This window comes from Mobula hypostoma, chromosome 14, assembly GCF_963921235.1.
Source record: "Mobula hypostoma chromosome 14, sMobHyp1.1, whole genome shotgun sequence".
In the NCBI taxonomy this organism is placed as follows: domain Eukaryota; kingdom Metazoa; phylum Chordata; class Chondrichthyes; order Myliobatiformes; family Myliobatidae; genus Mobula; species Mobula hypostoma.
In genome coordinates, this window is record NC_086110.1 from 40,145,558 (window position 1) to 40,164,598 (window position 19,041).

Sequence of the window (19,041 nt, forward strand, 5' to 3'; positions counted from 1 at the left end):
CATAAAAATATTATTTACTGCACAGATACCACTTTGAAAGACATCTGAGAAGCATTCTGTGTAAAGCTATCATATAGTTTCCTACAAATACTGTTGAGATAGCAGTGCAGGAGGGCCATGTTGTGATGTGTCTCATGATTGACTTTTGGCAGATTGAACAGCAACTGGACCACAGTCTATTGGGAATATGACGAGCTTCCACCAATCACACATTCAATAGTCATGCAATATATGGGCTTTTATTTGCTCTACTAGGTGCTCTATTATGAAAAACACAAAGTTTCATCTCATTGCTGTGTCCTGTATCAGATGTGCTGGCACATTATGTTCTCTTTAGAACTGTTCCAGCTGCTCAATAGCTTTCTCAGAAAGATAGAAATGCCCCAGGTTTCTTCAAATAATGGCAACAATGTTGGTTAATGGTTTTGTAGTCCTCTTGAGTATTATGCACAGTAAGATTTAGTGCATGTGCAAAATAATGTATATTACAGTAACTATCTTCCAGTGCAGCTTTCCTCATGTTAACACCATTATCTGTAATAATCATCCTGCCTGTCAGGTTATTGGAACGAATCCACTCATTCAACAGGAACTGTAAAAAGTGAAGGATGTTGGCAGCTGTGTTTTCACCCACTAACAGGGCGATCTCTAACAGTGCCAAAGCATGGTAATCATTAGTAGAGCACCCAATGGACTGTGGTTGGAAGGTAACTTAGTGTGCAATCAGGGACAAATATTTGTTAGATGTGCAGCTAGTCCATATGTCAGTGGTGAATTGAGCAGGAACTGCCTCTGCATCTTTTATCAGTGAAAGGATTTTATTTTTTATCTAGAGCCTGATAAATACATGAAATAAGTGAACATGAAAGGCAAAATGTAGAAGGAACAGCATAATCTGAGTAACAAATAATTAATCAATTTCTGAAAACTATCTACTCTGCAGCAGAGAGTATTTGGAGGTCAATAGTTATCGTTTCTGCAACCATCTGTGTAATCTTGGTAACAGCAGGATGGTTAATGGAGAAGTTGGTTTCAGACTCGAGAGAGAATTGAATGGTCAATTATGATTAAATGCTGTTCTTTGGGAGCTTTTGGGTAAAAAATAATGAAATATTGTTTAAAACAAAGTAAAGGTGTGTAGCATTTGAACTTTTGCTAATGTTAATTCCTCTGTCATTGTGAGAAACATTATCTGAAAAGCAGTGACCACTAATTGAAGTTCACTACCATTTTGTCTTTTTTTCATTCCTATTTTGATTCAGTGCAAGATGAAAGTGTCATACTACTGTGTTCATTCCCAAATTAGCTTTAAACTTGCTTCTGCTAATGTGTTTGAAAATGTCAAGAGGCACCTTTCAGTTCATCATCAGGCATTTATTTTTGGATTTAAATCCTGGTAAGGAAATTTCATTCCTCAGTGAATAATACTGACAATTTGAACTTTGTAAGTTTTTTTTTGGCGTGTGCCTGCGTGCGTGCGAGTCTGTGCGTGTGCGTGTGTGCGTGCGTGTCTGTGCATATGCATCTGCGTGTCCACGCGTGCGTCCGTGATGATGTCTTTTTCATGGCTTTTACAAGGCGCAGAGCGAGAGAGAGACTGTGTGACACGCCACTCCTCACACAGACACCTTTAACAGTATTTTCCCTTTATTTTAAGAGGTCGAGTTGCGATCTCGACACTCAACCCAGCACGGATGGAAAGCGTACTCGGGAGTGGACCCGACTAGTTTCGAACCCGGGAACCTCCGCTCCCGGGGCTGGCGCCGATGTCGTTGCGCCACCAGCTGGCCCAAACTTTGTAAGTTATAACATTTTTTTAAAGAAAAGATGATAGAACACGTTTGGACATTGGTATAATCAGGAACCATTTGGATGCAACAAGATCCCACAAACTGCTATAATTGCTGGGTACATAGGTAATAATAATAATTAAACAGTTCATGCATTATGTCCATTCAGATTGATGCATAGAACAAACCTTTTGTTTTCATTTCAGTCAATTTATTTATTATATTTATACCAGTTTATTCTGATAATTCATAAACAGCAGAAATTCATGGGCATATTTAGAAAATATACTGCAAATATTAATCTCTCAAAAAGAAATCAAGACTTGGCATCAAAGATATGGAAGGTCATACAATAAAAATATTTGGCTGCACTATTTTTTAATTCCAATATTTAAATGATTTCTAAAATACCTAACCATGTAAGATAGAAGAAATTACACTAAAATATTAATTCCAGTGAATGGAGATTGCTTCTCTCTTCAGAAATGCTGCATGGCCCACTAAGTATCTCCAATATTTGTTGTTTTAATCCCATATATTAGTTTTAATATAAGATCATCAAGTAGATTTTTTTCTCAGTTGGCCCAGCAGAAGGGACCACTTTAGTACCGGTTTCCATTAACATGTGGTGTACACCAGACATCAAAGCAGTACCTGGGAAAGACTGCTAACTCTAAATTATGCCTACCTTGCTGCCCCTTGATTGATGGAAGGGCATGCATGGTTTGGATTTGATCAAGGATGGGAGAGTAATCTAGTTACCAGCTTCTTGGATTTCTGGAGTTTTTTTTATTCATCTGACTGCCTATCTACATGTTATTTAAAATGAGATCCTACCACTAAGCAAATCTTTCCCTCTCCCCCCAGTCTCCACTTTCCACGGGGGTCACTCTCTATTTGATTCCCTTGTCCACTTGTCCCCCTCCACTGATCTTCCTCCTGGTACTTATCCTTGCAAGGAGGATGAGTGCTACAGCTACCCCCGACACCTCTTTCCTCACCATTATTCAGGCCCCCAAAAAGCCCTTCCAGATGAGGCAACACTTCACCCGCAAGCGTGTCGGGGTCACCTATGGTATCTGGTGCACCAGTGTGTCCTCCTCTACTTTGGGGGAACACTTCATCAAGCGTCTTCATTCTGTCCTCCACACAAGGCAGGATTCCCTGGTTACAACCCATTTCAATTCAACTTCCCACTCCCAGTCTGACATGTTGGTCCACTGCCTCCTCTCTGTCATGATGAGGCCACATTCAGGATGGAGGAGCAACACCTTGAGGCTAGGTAGCTTCCAAGCAAATGGCATGTACATTGATTTTTTTTAGATTATGAGGGAACACTCAGTCCTCTTTTATTGTCATTTAGAAATGCATACATGCATTAAAAAATGATACAATGTTTCTCCAGAGAGCTATCACAGAAAAACAGGACAAACCAAAGACTAACACTGACAGAACCACATAATTATAACATATAGTTACAGCAGTGCAAAGCAATACCATAATTTGATGAAGAACAAACCATGGGCATGGTAAAAAAAAAGTCTCAAAGTCCCCGAGTCGACCGACTCCCGAGTCCCCAATAGCAGGCGGCAGAAGGGAGAAACTCCCTGCCATAAACCTCCAGGCACCGTCAACCTGTCGATGCCTTAGAAGCAGCCAACCACAGCCAACACTGAGTCCGTCCATCCGAGAACTTCGAGCCTCCGACCAGCCCCTCTGATACAGCCTCCCAAATGCCATCCTCTGCCGAGCACCTTTGACCTCGCCCCGGCCGCTGAAACAAGCAAAGCCAAGGATTCGGGGCCTTCTGCTCCAGAGATTCCGGTTACCACACAGTAGCAGCTGCAGCGAAGTGGGCATTTCAGAAATTTCTCCAGATGTTCCTCCGTACTCTCACGTCTGTCTCCATCAAATCAGAATTGTGCACAGTACCCTACTTGACAGATTATAGATATCATTCACCAGAGAGGCCGCGCGCGCTGCCGTTGCGCCGCCATCTTCTCCTCCTTTCTCTAACTTCCAGAAATTTCTCCCTCACCACCTTCCTTCTTTTCCATCTCCCATTCTGGATCCATTCTCCGCCCCATTATCCTTTCTTCGTTTCCTCATCTGCCCATCACCTTCCCCTCCTTCCTTCACTTTTAAGGTCCATTGTCCTCTCCTATCAGATTTCTACATCTTCTGCCCTTTACCTATTCTATCTATCTCCTCCCAGCTTCTTACCTCACAATCCCCCTTCCCCACACAACCACCTTTCCCCTCACCTGGTTTCACCTGTCACCTGCCGACTTGAACTCCTTCTCCTCCCCCTACCTGCTTAGCTGGCTTCTTCCCCCTTCCTATCACTCCTGGTAAATGGTCTCGGTCCAAAAGGTCAACTGTTTATTCCTCCGCATTGACGCTGCCTCATTTTCAAGGACTCTTCAAACATGTTCTCAATATATATTATTTATTTATTTATTTATTTATTTATTTGTATTTGCACAGTTTATTGTCTTTTTCACACTGGTTGAACACCCAAGTTGGCACAGTCTTTAATTGATTCCGTTATGGTTATTATTTTATTAGGGATTTATTGAGTACACCCACAAGAAAATGAATCTCAGGGTTGTATATGTTGACATGTATGCACAGTGCTTTGATAATAAATTTTCTTGAACTTAAACCTGCTGAGTTCCTCCAGCATTTGTGTGTGTTAAGTCTGGATTCCCAGCATCTGCAGAACCTCTTGTATTTATGACATATCCTAGCAGTGTACTACATTCGCACATTCGTGGTAAAGCAAACAGGCTCCTAATTACCTGATTCAATGATGGTGCCCTTCAAGCAAATAATCCATCAATCTGCCTCTCAGTAATACTATTATAAACAAAAATTGAACTAAATTACACATTTTTCCTGCCATTTCTCCTCTTCCCTTCGGTTGCACTGACATTCCCGGAAATTCGTCCCAAATTTATGGTAATTGCAGATCAGAATTGGAGGAAGACGTTGTAATGGCCAAAGTCATTTTGTGGAGTACAGAGTACCTGTCCTAGTCTTTCCGGCCCCACAAATGTACCTTTAATTTGCCACTCTTGCCTGTTGACTGCTGGATAAAACAGATACATTCCACAAATGAGACATAAAATCAATCAGGGACCTATGTGTGTAATAAAATGTCAATTTGCCAATTAAAAGGTTTGCCATGGGATCACACAAGCATTCTGTTCATACAGATTAATTAATTACAACGGTGTATTGAGGTAGTACAAGGTAAAACAACAATAGTATGAAAAATAAAGTGTTACATTTACAGAAAGAATGCAGTGCAGGTAGACATTAAGTTGCAAGGACATACCAAGGTTGATTGCGAGGTCAAGATTCCATCTTATACCAGGGAGCAGGTCAATAGGATTATAACAGCAGAATTCCAGCTGCACTTGAGCAGGGTGGCACATGCATTCTGACTTTTGTATTTTCTGTACAATGGGAGAAGTTAGAAGAGAGATGTCTGGGGTTGGTAGGACTTTAATTATGCTGACTGGTTTATTGAGGTAGTGAAAAGTAAGACAAGAGTCCATGGAGGGGAAGCTGGTTTCCGTGAAGTGCCGAACTGTGTCCACATCTCTCACCTATGAATATCATGTTAGCTATGTCACTAATGGGCTTAAATGTTAAATGCAGTGCTCCAGTCTTCAATGTGTTACCACCCTACATTCACCCAATGGGTGGCCTTAAACTCTCCGCTTTATTCTGTGAAAATTACTAAATCAGAGACTTAATTACTATTCGTAGTTGATTTTTCCATGCTAACGTATCAGTGTTTCATAAATCATCTGCATTGTATTTAAACTTCAGCCTCACAGACAACCTCAACTCACTGTAATTCACTGACCACTGACACAGACACCATCTCCCTGGTCGTACACTCAACTCTGGACAGTAAAGACTCCTATGCCAGACTATTGCCTATTGGCTACAGCTCCGCCTTCAATACTATAATTCCAAGCAAGCTGATTACCAAATTCCGAGACCTGGGACTCAATACTTCTCTTTGTAACTGAATCCTTGATTCCTGACCAATAGACCACAATCAACAAGGATGAACAGGAACACCTCCACCATGATCCTTCTCAACACTGGTGTCCCACAAGGCTGAGTGCCCCTCAGATCCTTACTCTGCTTAAATACTCATGACTATGTGGCCAGATTCTGCTCCAATTCCAACTACACATTTGCAGATGATACCACCCTAGTGGGCCAATTCTTAAATAACAATAAGTCGGAGTAGAGGAAGGAGACAGAGAACTTAGTGAAGTAGCTCCGTGTGAGCAAAACAAAGGAACTGGTCATTGACTTCAGGAAGGGGTGAAGTGCAAATGCTCATGTTTACATTCACAGTGCTGAGGACAAGAGAATTGAGAGCTTCAAGTTGCTAGGGGTGATCTTCATTAATAGCCTGTTCTGGCCCATCCATGTAGACGCTTTTGCCAAGAGTGCTCACTAGTGCCTCTGTTTCTTCGGTAATTTGTTATGTCCCCTTTGACCTTCACCAATATGAATGGATCATAGAAAGCATCCCATCCACTTGCATCAAGTCACATGGCCACAGGAAACTAGGAGTTATGGACACAGCATGGCACATCATGAAAACCAGCCTCTCCTTCATGGACTCAGTCAATACTTCTTGTCTTAAGAATGTAAACCAACATAATCAAAGATCCCACCCACCCAAACACACTGTCTTCTCCCCTCACCCATCGAGCAGAAGGTGCAAAAAACTGAAAGCACATACCACAAGCCTCAAAGTCAGCATTCTTCTCACTGTTATAATAGCTCCCTAGGACAATAAGATGGGCTGTTCACCTCACAATCTACCTCCTTATGACCTTGCACTTTATTGTATACCTGCACTGTACTTTCTCTGTAACTGTAACATTTTATTCTGCATTCTGTTTTTGTTTTACCTTGCACTACCTCAATGCATTGTTGCAAATGAATTGATCTGCACGAACCATTTGCAAAGCAAGGTTTTCACTGTGACAATAAGAAATCAATTTACCAATAGTCCATTCAATGTATTAGGGATGTCAATTTGGGAGATAGCTGGGGTAAATATTTATGAGTATAGATGTAATAGATTACAGTCCCATTTAAATATGTACATGCAGCTCCTTTAAAGAGTGCATAGGCCATGTAAAATATGTAGTATATGTGTAATTTGTAATGGTTGCCTTAAGGTTACTACCACTTTATAGATTATGTTTTGTGTCTAAACAATGTGTATTGAAAGTTGCAAGTCAGTGAAGAGTCCTTGAATAAACTACACAGACAGTCAAACTACAGTAATCCAAGTTCAGATTGTTTGAAAATCCTGATAGTCTGGCATCTGACCATGAATTAATCTGGAATGTTAGCTGGGTGTTCAGTGTGTAAGATTGGTTAGTGACCAGAGGTGCAGGCCTAGACTGCAATCCAGGAATCTCTGAATGGGTAACCCTTTATTTTGAGACAGTAACCCCTGTCCTGACGAAGGGTCTCGGCCTAAAACGTCGACTGTACCTCTTCCTAGAGATGCTGCCTGGCCTGCTGAGTTCACCAGCAACTTTGATATGTGTTGCTACCATTTACAATGATGATTTGGAAGAGGGGACTGAGTATAGTGTTGCAAAAATTTGCTGATGACACTAAACTGAGTGGAAAAGCAAATTGTACAGAGGATGTGGAGAGTCTGCAGAGGGATATGGATAGGTTAAGTGAGTGGGCCAAGGTCTGGCAGATGGAATACAACGTTGATAAATGCGAGATCATCCACTTTGGAAGGAATAATAGAAGAGCAGATTATTATTTAAATGTGAAAGATTACAGCATGCTGTTGTGCAGAGGGACTTGGGAGTGCCTGTGCATGAATCACAAAAAGCTGGCTTGCAGGTACAATGGGTTATTAAGAAGGCAAACAGAATGTTGGCCTTCATTGCCAGAGGGATTGAATTCAAGAGCAGGGAGGTCACGCTGCAACTATACAGGGTACTGGTGAGGCAGCACCTGGAGTACTGTGTGCAGTTCTGGTCTCCATACTTGAGGAAGGATATACTGGCTTTGGAGGCAGTGCAGAGGAGGTTCACCAGGTTGATTCCAGAGATGAAGGGGTTAACCTCTGAGGCGAGATTGAGTCACCTGGGACTATACTCTCTGGAGTTCAGAAGAATAACAGGGGATCTTATAGAAACATACAAAATTTTGAAAGGGATAGATAAGATAGAAGTAGGAAAGTTGTTTCCATTGGTAGGTGAGACTAGAACTAGGGGACGTTGCCTCAAGATCAGGGAAGAAGATTTAGGATAGAGATGAGGAGAAACTGTTTTTCCCAGAGAGTGGTGAATCTGTTGAATTCTCTGCCCAGGGAAGCAGTTGAAGCTTCTTCACTAAGTATATTTAAGATACAGTTAGATAGATTTTTACATAGTAAGGGAATTAAGAGTTATGGGGAAAAGGCAGGTGGATGGAGCTGATTTTATGGACAGATCAGCCATGATCTTATTGAATGGTGGGGCAGGCTCGATGGGCCAGATGGCCTACTCCTGCTCCTATTTTTTATGTTCTTATATTTATGTTAATCCTAGCCTAATCACGGGACAATTTACAATTAGCAATTAACCAACCGAACGGTAGGTATTGGGCTGTGGGAGGAAACCAGAGCACCCAGAGGAAGCTCATGTGGTCACCAGGAGAAGATACAAACTCCTTACAAGCAGTGGTGGGATTTTCTCGCCAAACAATCTTCTTAAGCCCATAATGATGAGATCGCGTTTCATTCTTCTACTGTAAGTTCAAGATGGTATAGATCCAGTTTGCATAATCACTCTTCAAACCACTGCACACCTTTCATTGCAAGTGCATCCTCTTCAGCTAGGGAAGTTGCACAATTGCAGAGACTTTCAGATGCAGTCCTAGCAAAGCCTTATAAAATTGGAGTACGATATTTCAAAGTCTCCTGCAATAAAAGCCAACATACCACTTGCCTTCCTGATGATCTCCTTGATCCTGCTTGTGAGCTTTCAGTGATCATAAACAAGGATTCCCAGATCCCTGAGTATTAGCACCTTTCACTCTCTCTCCCCTGAAAAACATGTAACCTCTCATTTTTTCCAACAACACGATCTCAGATATTTCCAAACTATATTCCATTTATCATGTCCTTGCCCATTTAATTTATCTTTCCTTATCTATCTGAAGCCTTTCTGCATCCTCCACAACCCCACACTGCCACCTAGCTATGTTTATCAGCAAACATGGATACGTATATAACTGAGACTGAAGATGCTGGAACCTGGAACAAAAAAACTATCTGCCAGAGAAGATCAAAGGCTGAGCAGCACCTGTGGGGGAAGTATGATTGTCAAAAGTCACTGGTTGAGATCCTGCATCAGGAATGTGATTGGAGAGGGAAGATAGCCAGTACAAAGAGGAGATGGGAGATAGTACCTTCAACCCTTATACAATCTCTGAGAAAAATTATGAGCAGCTAGGGCTTCAGTACTGATCACTACGTTGCCCCGCTATTCTAAGCCTAACCTCTTCTTTCATCTGTTAATTAATGCATTATCATAAGAAATATATTACCTCCAACACCTTTTGCTCCATTTTTATTTAATAATCTATAGTGTGCCACTTTATTGAAGGGCTTCTGAATGTCCAGGCATACCACACCAACTTGTTTACACCTATCTAAAGCAACTCACTAAAAGCTAGAGGAATTCACTGGGTCTATGGTGGGAAATGGAAGGTTGACATTTTGGATCAAGACCCTTCATTAGGACTGGAAAGAGAGAGGGAAGATAGCCAATATGAAAAGATTGGGGAAGCCACAAAACAGGAACTAGTGGGTGATAGGTGGATGCAGGTGAGGTGGGGAGGGGTAATAGGCAGGTAGGGGAGGGGCAGGGAAGGAGATGTAAGAAACTGGGAGGGTGATTGGTGGAGAGAAGGAGATGTTAAGGACATCGGACCATGGAATAAAGGGAAGGAGGTGCAGAGATAAACCAGTGGGGGAAGTGTGTGAGTGATGGGCAGATTGAGAAGGTGGGAGGGGGCAAAGGGATAGGATGATGCAGCCAGTGAGACAAGGGAATGAAAGGGGGGTGAGGAGGGGATTGGCTACCAGAGCTCAGAGAAATCAATGTTCATGAAGTGAGGATGCAGAACTTATCTATTCTGCTAAATAGAACATTAAAAACAGGCATCTCAGACATACTTCCATTTCATAAATCCATATTTCCTTCCCATAAATCGTGTTATTACATTATAATTCCATTTGTTACCCTTTCCATAAAAGTAGGTTTTAAGCTTTTTTTCCCCATGTTGTTGATATCAGGCAAACAAGTCAATAGTCCCATTGCAGGTTGATATTTACTGGATTCATCAACCATTCTAGAAACAATGGAAATTTGGAAGATGGCAATCAGAGCATACATTTTCTCCATAGTACTTCCTTCAAAACCACCGAGTGCACACCATCTTGGTTCACAGGATCTATTGTCTTTCAGCCACATTAATTTTCTCAACATTAATTATTTTCTAATGCTAATTTCTCTAGATCTGCAGGATTCAACTATTGCCAGCTTTTTTCTGGTCTTCTTCCATTAAGATGGAAACAGCTATTTGCCTAATTTCTCTACCATTTCCTTATTCCTAAATATATTGTTTCTGTCTCACTCTGTAAGCCACTCACATTAACTTTGCCTGGCCATTACCTTCTACCATAAAAGTTTTTATTTTCTGGAGAACTATCCATGTATTCTACCGTCGTTTTCGTTGGTTCACCTTTGTGGAAGTCTGAAAATTTCCCAATCGTCAGAGCTTAATGTTTTTCTTGGTAATATTATACACCTTTGCTTTGATTAAATACGATCTTTATCTTCCTTTGATAGTTTCAGTTGCAAAACACATTCCTCGATTTTCTTTTTCATATTAGGATATATATTTCTTGTAAGCTATGTATCAATTCTTTAAATATTAGCCATTGGATATTTACACTCATATCTTTTTATGTAATTTTTCTATCTACTATAGCTAAATCATACAATATTACATGGCAGTTTGTTTTATTCAGATTCAACATCCTAGTTTCAGAATGAATTCAGTCACTTTCAGTTTTCATATAAAATGTTATCATTTTGTGATCTCTGTTTCCTAGTATCCCACTAATCAATTAAGCCTTTCTCATTGGCACATGTAGTAAAGTAGCTTGTTCCCTCACTGGAACCCCAAAATGTTAATCTACAAAACAATCCCTTATCAGCTTCATGTGTTTATCATCAACATTTTAACTGTTGATTTGGTTTTTCCCCAGTCAACATGTAAAGTCCCCCATGGTTATTTCGTTACTCCTTTTGCACTCTGTTCTAATATCCTGGTTATCACATGTCCTGCTTCACCCCTACTGCTTGCGGCCTATGTTCAACTCCTGCCAAAGTTTCCTGCCCACTTCTGTTTCTTAGTTTCACCCAAATCAGTTCTATTTCTGGATCTTCTGAGTTCTTTCTCTCTGTTGTCTTTATTCCATTCTTTAATATCAGGGCCACCATATATCCTTTCCTATTTTGCCTGCTCCCAAAAATAGTAATTATGCATTTAAAAGGAAACTGAATAAATGTACGACTGAGAAAGGAAGAGAGTGATAGGGTTGAAGGAGGTAAATAATGAGTTTTCTTTTAATAACAGAAGGAGGACAAGGACTGCATGTTAATGTTATGTACAGTATATTGGCTCTCAAAAGGCATCTGATAGAGCATCATTTATTAGGTTCGTTAGCAAGACCGTGATAACAAGGGCAATAGCAACATGGATACAAAATTGAAAAACAGAGAAAACAAATGAGTGACCACTTCTAAGGCTGGATAAAGCTGTACAGCATTGTTCTGTGAGGTAGAGTACTAGGACTAGTAATGGTGTTGATACAGATTAATGAATTGGAATTTGAAGTATAGGTCACAAATGTGAACCATGTAGATTGACCTACAGAAAATTTGGTAGTAAACATTGAGGAAGACATAAGCAGGCTGCAGAATTGGCAGACAAACAGTAGGTTAATGAAATTCCAACACAGAGCGCAAGAAGTCAGGTCACAACTTCTTGGTTTAGAATCTTTGGCCATGGTTAACCCATGCTCAGACTTATCTGATCTGACCAGACATATATGACCATAAGACACAAGAACAGTATTAGGCCATTTGGCCCATCGAGTCTGCTCCACCATTCCATCATGGGCAATTTATTATCCGTTTCAACCCCATTCTCCGGCCTTCTCCCTAACTAACCATGAACCTATCAACCTCCACTTTAAATATACTCATTGACTTGCCATGCACAATCTGTGGCAATGAAGAAATAAAGAAATTCCTCCTCATCTCTGTTCTAAATGGGCATCCTTCTATTCTGAGGCTGTGCCCTCTGGCCCTGGACCCAACCATTATAGGAAACATCCATTCTGTCTGGGCTTCTCAATATTCAATAGGTTTCAATGAGATCTTCTCTCATTCTTCTAAACTTCAGCAAAAACTGGCTCAGACTCATCAAACGCTCCTGAAATGTTAACCCTTTCTATCTTAGAATCATTCTCATGAACCTTCTCTGGACTTTCTACAATGGTAGCACATTTTTTCTTAGATAAGGGCCCAAATCTGCTAACAATACTCCAAGTGCAGTCTGATCAATGACTGATAAAGCCTTAACATTGCATCCTTGATCTTATATTCTGGTCCTCTTGAAATGAATGCCAACAATGCATTTACCTTCCTTATCACCAATTTAACCTGCAAATTAACCTTTACGGAATCTTGCACAAGGTCTCCCAAGTCCCTTTGCACTTCTGACTTTTGAATTTCCTTATTTATGAAATAATCTCTGCCTTTACTCCTTCTACCAAAGTCCATCACCATATATTTCCCTACACTATATTTCATCTGCCACTTCTTTTCCCATTCTTCCAAGTCTTTCTGCAGCCTCCCTGTTTCCTCAACACTACCTACCCCTCCACCTATTTTGTATCATCTGCAAACGTGGCCACAAAGCTAGCAACTCCATTATCTAAATCATTGACATATAAGGCGACAAGAATCGGACCCAACAGCTACCCCTGCAGAACACCACTCGTCACCAGCAGCCAACCAGAAAAGGCCCCTTTTATTCCCAGTCTGGGAATTTGTTTAGATATCTTGAATAGTGGGAAAGTCTCAAGCAAGAGAACACAGTTACAAGATAAAGAAGGAGTCATTTAAAATGCAGCTTTAAATCAGCAGGTGATGCTGAATGTCTGGAATTCTGTACCCCAGAGCAATATGGAGACTACATCATTGGAAGTACTTACAGTGGAGGCAGATATGTGGTTGGAAGATCAGGGCATTGAAGGCTATGGGACACCGGTACAGAAAAGAAGCAAAGGCCAGCATTGATCATCCTGATTGCAGAGCAGGTTTTAGGACCATGTTGCCTATTTCTGCACTGACTTTCTTATGTTCTTGAAGAGGTTTAGAATAAACTTCTGAAAGATTGGGAAGTTATAGGGAACTAACACCGAAGAGAAGATAGGCTTATCGAAGATCAACCATGATTATATTGAGCACAAGAAAACAGGGGCAAGCTTGAGGACAATAGTGAGGAAGCCATTCAGTATGCTTGTCTTTATAGGGCAAAGATATGAGTATATAGGTTGAGATGTCATATTGATTTAATCACGCGACACTTGAAGCTCCCCTCCATTGTGGACATCTTCAAAAGGTGCTGCTTCATGAAGGCAGTATCCATCGTTAACGACCATTTCCCTTCGGGTCATGCCCTCTTCTCATTTGTGTTCTCTGTTCCCTAGTACCCCACTAATCAGTTAAGCCTTTCTTGTTGGTACAACATTAGATCTAAAGTAGCTTGATTTCTCACTAGTTCCTCAAAACGCTAATCTGCAAAACAATCCCTTACCATCTTCATGTGCTTATCATCAACACTTCAACTATTTCTCCCCGGTCAACGTGGAGGTCAGGAACTTGAAGACACGCACTCAACAGTTTCTGTCCCTCTGCCATCAGATCTCTGAACCCATGAACACTACCTCAGTAACTTGCTCTATCTTTACACTATATTTTTACATTTCTTATTGTAACTTGTAGTATTTTCATGTATGGCACTGAAAGACTGCACTGTCAAGAAACAACAAATTTTGTGACATTTCTCAGTGATAATAAAATCTGATTCTGAGTCTACTTCTGGTCAGAGGAAGGGTTTATTCTTACTGAAACATAGGAGGCTGAAGGTGAACTTATGTAGTTTTATAAGATTTGGAGGGGCATTTTGTGATATTTTTCCTGGGGTGGGAATGTCTAAAACTAGAGGGCTGAGGTTTAAGGTGAAGGAAGGCATTTAAAGGACATTTGAAGGGCAAGTTTATCATAGAGATGTTATTATTTATACAGAACAATTAAAGTGGAAGCCAAATACAATTCCAACATTTAAACAGATAGGGAAAGATGCAAGCTCAGTGCAGACTAATGGGATTTCAGTAGCTTTGCAGCACAATTGCCAGGGATGGGTTGGGCTAAAGGTCTTTTTCAATGCTGTACCTCCTATGACATTATAAGTGCTTTAAATTATTATTTCTAAAACATAAAATGCAGTTAAAACTTTTCAGTGAAAATAATTGAACTCAACAAATCAGAACCTTTATCTCTTTTTTCTTAAATATTGTCATTAAAGAACTCTATTGAAATTTATGAGGCCATTGAATATGCAGTAGACCTCCAAGCTCAGTACCTGAGAACTGATTTCCAGCTCCTGCTTCTTGACTCCATAGGGACTTCCATACTTGACTAAGTAACTACACATTGAAATCATGGTGCTGAAATACATCCCAGGATGCGATGGGACATATCATCAGTGATGTAACCTGGGGTCGTTGGGTGTTTTATGTCTTTCAACATCAAACACTCTTGCCCAGGCGACCCAGCCAGGATTGATCAGGCCCTGGCTTGTGTCCCAGTTACATCTTTTGAACCATAGCCATCTGGAGGCTTGCTCAGCAGTCTATTTTCTTTGCAGCCCCTGTAATGCAAAGGAGAAAGCAGGTTCTGCAGAGCAACTAGCCAACGAAACCCTTACACCCCGCCTCTATAGGCTCGGTATTGTGTCCTCCACCCCTATCTCTGGCACTGGTATTTGGGTTTCTTACACTCAAATGCCTCCTCAATTCAGCCTTCCCAAGGCACTGTCAGATCTATCATGGCCTCCTGCTTCGAGATTCCTGTCAGAATGACCATGTCGGGCCTCAGTAATGATGATGCAATAGAGTCAGGGATCTTTAATTGCTTGCCAAGATCGACTTTCAATTACCAGTCTCACGCTGTTGGGAGCAAGCCTGCCGGTGATCTGTGCTGAGGCTGTGGTTAGTCTCCAACTTTGACAAAGGCTTGAGCTTTCTGGATTGGCAGAGGTGTCTACTGTTGTTAATGGCGGAGAAGATATTTTCTGCCACTGCTTCAGCACCTGGTCATGGCATTCACAGTAGTGGCCTTGCCCCGGAGGATCCATCTACTGCCTGGGGCTCTGATGTATCTCTCACCATTAGGTCATCCATGAAGGCTCTAATTGGTGGCTGCCGCACGCTTATCTTAGTCAGAGAGCCTCTACACTCCACTTCGGCTGCCTTAACCAGTACGTTCGTGGTCAGGGAGAAGAGGATCATCGAGATTGTACATCCAGTTATAATATCCTTCTCAAGGCAGTGCCAGCCTGATGTGGTCCTTCCTGAGGTGACTCTCAATCTGAAGCTCCCATCGTAGTCTAGGGTGAGGTCCTTTATCTTCCACGGGAAGGAGAAGATGGCGGCGCAACGCAGCGTGCACGGCCGCTCCAAAATGATATTGTATTTGTTAAGTAGGAGCCGTGCACAATCCTGATTTGATGGAGACAGACGTGAGAAGCACCGAGGAACAGCTGGAGAAACTTCTGAAATGCCCGCTGTTACTGTGCGATCGAGAATCTCCGGAGGGGAAGGCCCCAAATCCTCGGCTTTGCCTAAATAGTCGGCTGTGGTCAGGTGCTTCCAGGGTGTTGCATCAGCAAGTCTGCAGTGCTGGAGGTTCATGGCAGGGAGAGTTTTTTTTCTTCCTTCTACCGTCTGCGTGAGATGATGGGACTTTCGAGAGACTTTGAGACTTTTTTCTACTGTGCCCATGGTCTGTTCTCTATCAAGTTACGGTATTGCTTTGCACTGTTGAACTATATGTTATAATTATGTGGTTTTTGTCAGTTTTTCAGTCTTGGTTTGTCTTGTGTTTCTGTGATATCATTCTGGAGGAACATTGTATCATTTCTTAATGCATGCATTACTAAATGACAATAAAAGAGGACTGCGTGTCCTCATAATCTAAAAAAAAACTTGTTGTTGGTTCAGCGCGATCTCCACCTGCTTCTGTGGTACTGACCCGTACATGTTGCAGGGTCTAGCCATAGTATGACTAGGTCTCCCTTTCCTTCGCACGTCTCTCTGATCAGCTGGGAAACCATGGCCGTGTGTTCCAGGCACCCCGGCACTCTGGGAATCCCTCCTTTCTGTACAGAGGTACCCATGTAGACATTTTGGAGGAGAAGCTCAGTCAGGAGGCAGGAAACAAGACTGAAAACCACCTTCCCTTGTGCACTGAGCGGCAAGGTGGATCTAAACTGCTCAGTATGGCAGATAATGCCATTTCAGTAAGAAAATTGAATTGACTTCAGTTCTTACATCCTTCACATTCATGAGGAGTAAAAATCTTTATGTGCCATCTTCGTCTAAATGCCAGACATCAGCTTACACTAGCCACTTCTGGACAGATACTTACCAAATAGTGCAATTCTAAGGGGCGGCAGACCTGGGAGAGCTTGTGTATATTCAAGGAGGTAGGTCAGCAAGTTAACCTCAAACAAGAGAAAATCTGCAGATGCCAGAAATCCAGAGCAACACAGACAAAATGCCGGAGGAACTCAGCAGGCCAGGCAGCGTCTATAGAAAAAAGTACATTAAATGTTTCAGGCTGAGCCTCTTCGGCAGGACCAGAGAAGAAAAGCTGAGCAGTAGATTTAAAAAGGTCGCGGGAGGGGATAGAGAAACACCAGGTGACAGGTGAAACCTGGAGGGGCAGGGATGAAGTAAAGAGCTGGGAAGTTGATAAGTGAGATGAGGTGAGAGAGGGAAAAGGGGATGGGAAATGGAGAAGGTGGGGGGGGGTGCGGTTTGGGAGATATTACCTGAAGTTTGAGAAATCGATGTTCATGACATCAGGTTGGAGGCTACCCAAACAGAATATAAGGTGTTGTTCCTCCAACCTAAGTGTGGCCTCTTCACAACAGTGGAGGGGGCCATGGATGGACATATCGGAATGGGAACGGGAAGTGGAATTAAAATAGGTGGCCACTGGGAGATCCCACTTGTTCTGGCGGATGGAGCGTAGATGCTCGGCAAAGTGGTCTCCCAATCTACGTCGGGTCTCACCAAAGTACAGGATGCCACACTGGGAGCACCAAACACAGTAAATAACCCCAGCAGACTCACAGAAGAAGAGTCGCCTCACCTGAAAACACTGTTTAGGGCCCTGGATAGTAGTGAGGGAGGAGGTGTAGGGGCAGGTGTGGCACTTGTTCCACTTGCAAGGATAAGTGCCAGGAGGGAGATCAGTGGGGAGGGACGAATGAACAAGGGAGTCACATCGGGAGCGATCCCTGCTGAAAGCAGAAAGTGAGAGGGAGGAATAGATGCGCTTGGTGGTGGGATCCCATTGAAGGTGGCGTAAGTTTCAGAGAATTATGTGCTGGATGTAGAGTCTGGTGGGATGGTAGGTAAGGAGATGACATTGTGGACTTTTAAACAGCATAATTTATTAAAGCTCAGATGCTTGTGAAATTTACATAAACATTAGTTCAGTTTCGGGAAACGCTTAAACAAAAACAGAAAGTACTGGAGAAACTCAGCAAGTCAGGCAGCATCTGTGGAAAGAAACAGTCAACATTTCCAGACTGCCTCCTTTAACTTTCGATCTAGAGATTAATGAGCAAAGTGCCAAGGCTCCGGAAGAAAATGTTTGGTAGATTCCTGTGGGGAAACAGAAAGAAATAAAAAGTGACTTTATTTTTGCTCTCCACAGGTTCTACTTGATCTGCAAAATATTTTCAGAATTTTCAGATTCCCAGCATCCACAGTATCTTGTTTGTGTACTGAACCTTTTCATTATATCTACCTGACAAGCTATACTGTGAAAGTCAACTTTAATTAAATCTAATACCAACATTTTAAATGCTTTTTCTTGGTTTTCCCCGTTCTGTAATTGATAAGAGATTATGTTACAATAACATTCACACAATTAAAATTTTTACCTTAGTTGTTTTTTTTTCCAGAAAATGCTTATAATAGTCCAGGAATACAATGCTTCTAAACCCGTGCATCAATTAAGTGCCTCTTATTCCAACAGGACTGTGTTAATTTCTACAAATTCAATGCTCAGATTCTCTTTCAATTACCAGATCAGCTCCAATAGACTCTTCTGTTCACAGAGAAATAATAATTAGAATTGTCTACTTTTTAGAAGGAAATTTGAATATAGTCCATCACTATGTGTACAACTTGTTATATGACATTTCAAGAAATATAATATACCTCAAGTTATTTTTAATTAAATTATGGTACCAACCAGTCCTACTACTTGGCATTGAATTCCACCATTGCTACTGATAAGGTTCTTAAAATTAATTAGGAATACTTCCTTCCTTCAGCAAACAAATTCAGTAAAGCATGCTTGCCAGCTATGCTGCAGGATATGATTTGAAATGGCAGAGGCTAGTAAAACTGCATTATGAACATCCTCTGGTGAGCACAAATGGGAAAACACTAGGTTAAGCTCTGACAGTCAGTAGTGGATGGATTAGCTCTTCCTATAAATAAGCACTGATCACCTCCATTTTATTGAACTCATTTTTCGCCATGCAAGGACCATAAGATGCTTCTCCTGCAAATTTTCCCCTACACTTTGGCAGCACTGATGGTGTCAGCCATGGCAGATTTATTGCCCATTCATTCATGGGAACAAAAAACCCTGCCAGGGCTGGCTGCAGTACACGCAGTAGCAGTTAGTTCAAAAGATAACAGCTGCAATACCTCACTTTCCCATTCACCGTTTACTTTACACATCACCTTCAAGTAATAAATGTTTTGTGTCAGTTTCGGGTCCAATACCAGTGATATAGTAACAGC

General features: G+C 41.6%; 1 long non-coding RNA gene across 1 annotated transcript; it reads left to right on the plus strand.

The window, feature by feature from the left end:
• The first annotated feature begins 1,276 nt into the window (after positions 1-1,276).
• LOC134356500 (uncharacterized) lies at positions 1,277-18,072 on the plus strand. The gene is made up of 3 exons (XR_010020373.1): positions 1,277-1,396; positions 1,658-1,798; positions 17,939-18,072. It is a non-coding gene; the product is annotated as an uncharacterized LOC134356500 (long non-coding RNA).
• The last annotated feature ends 969 nt before the right edge of the window (positions 18,073-19,041 follow it).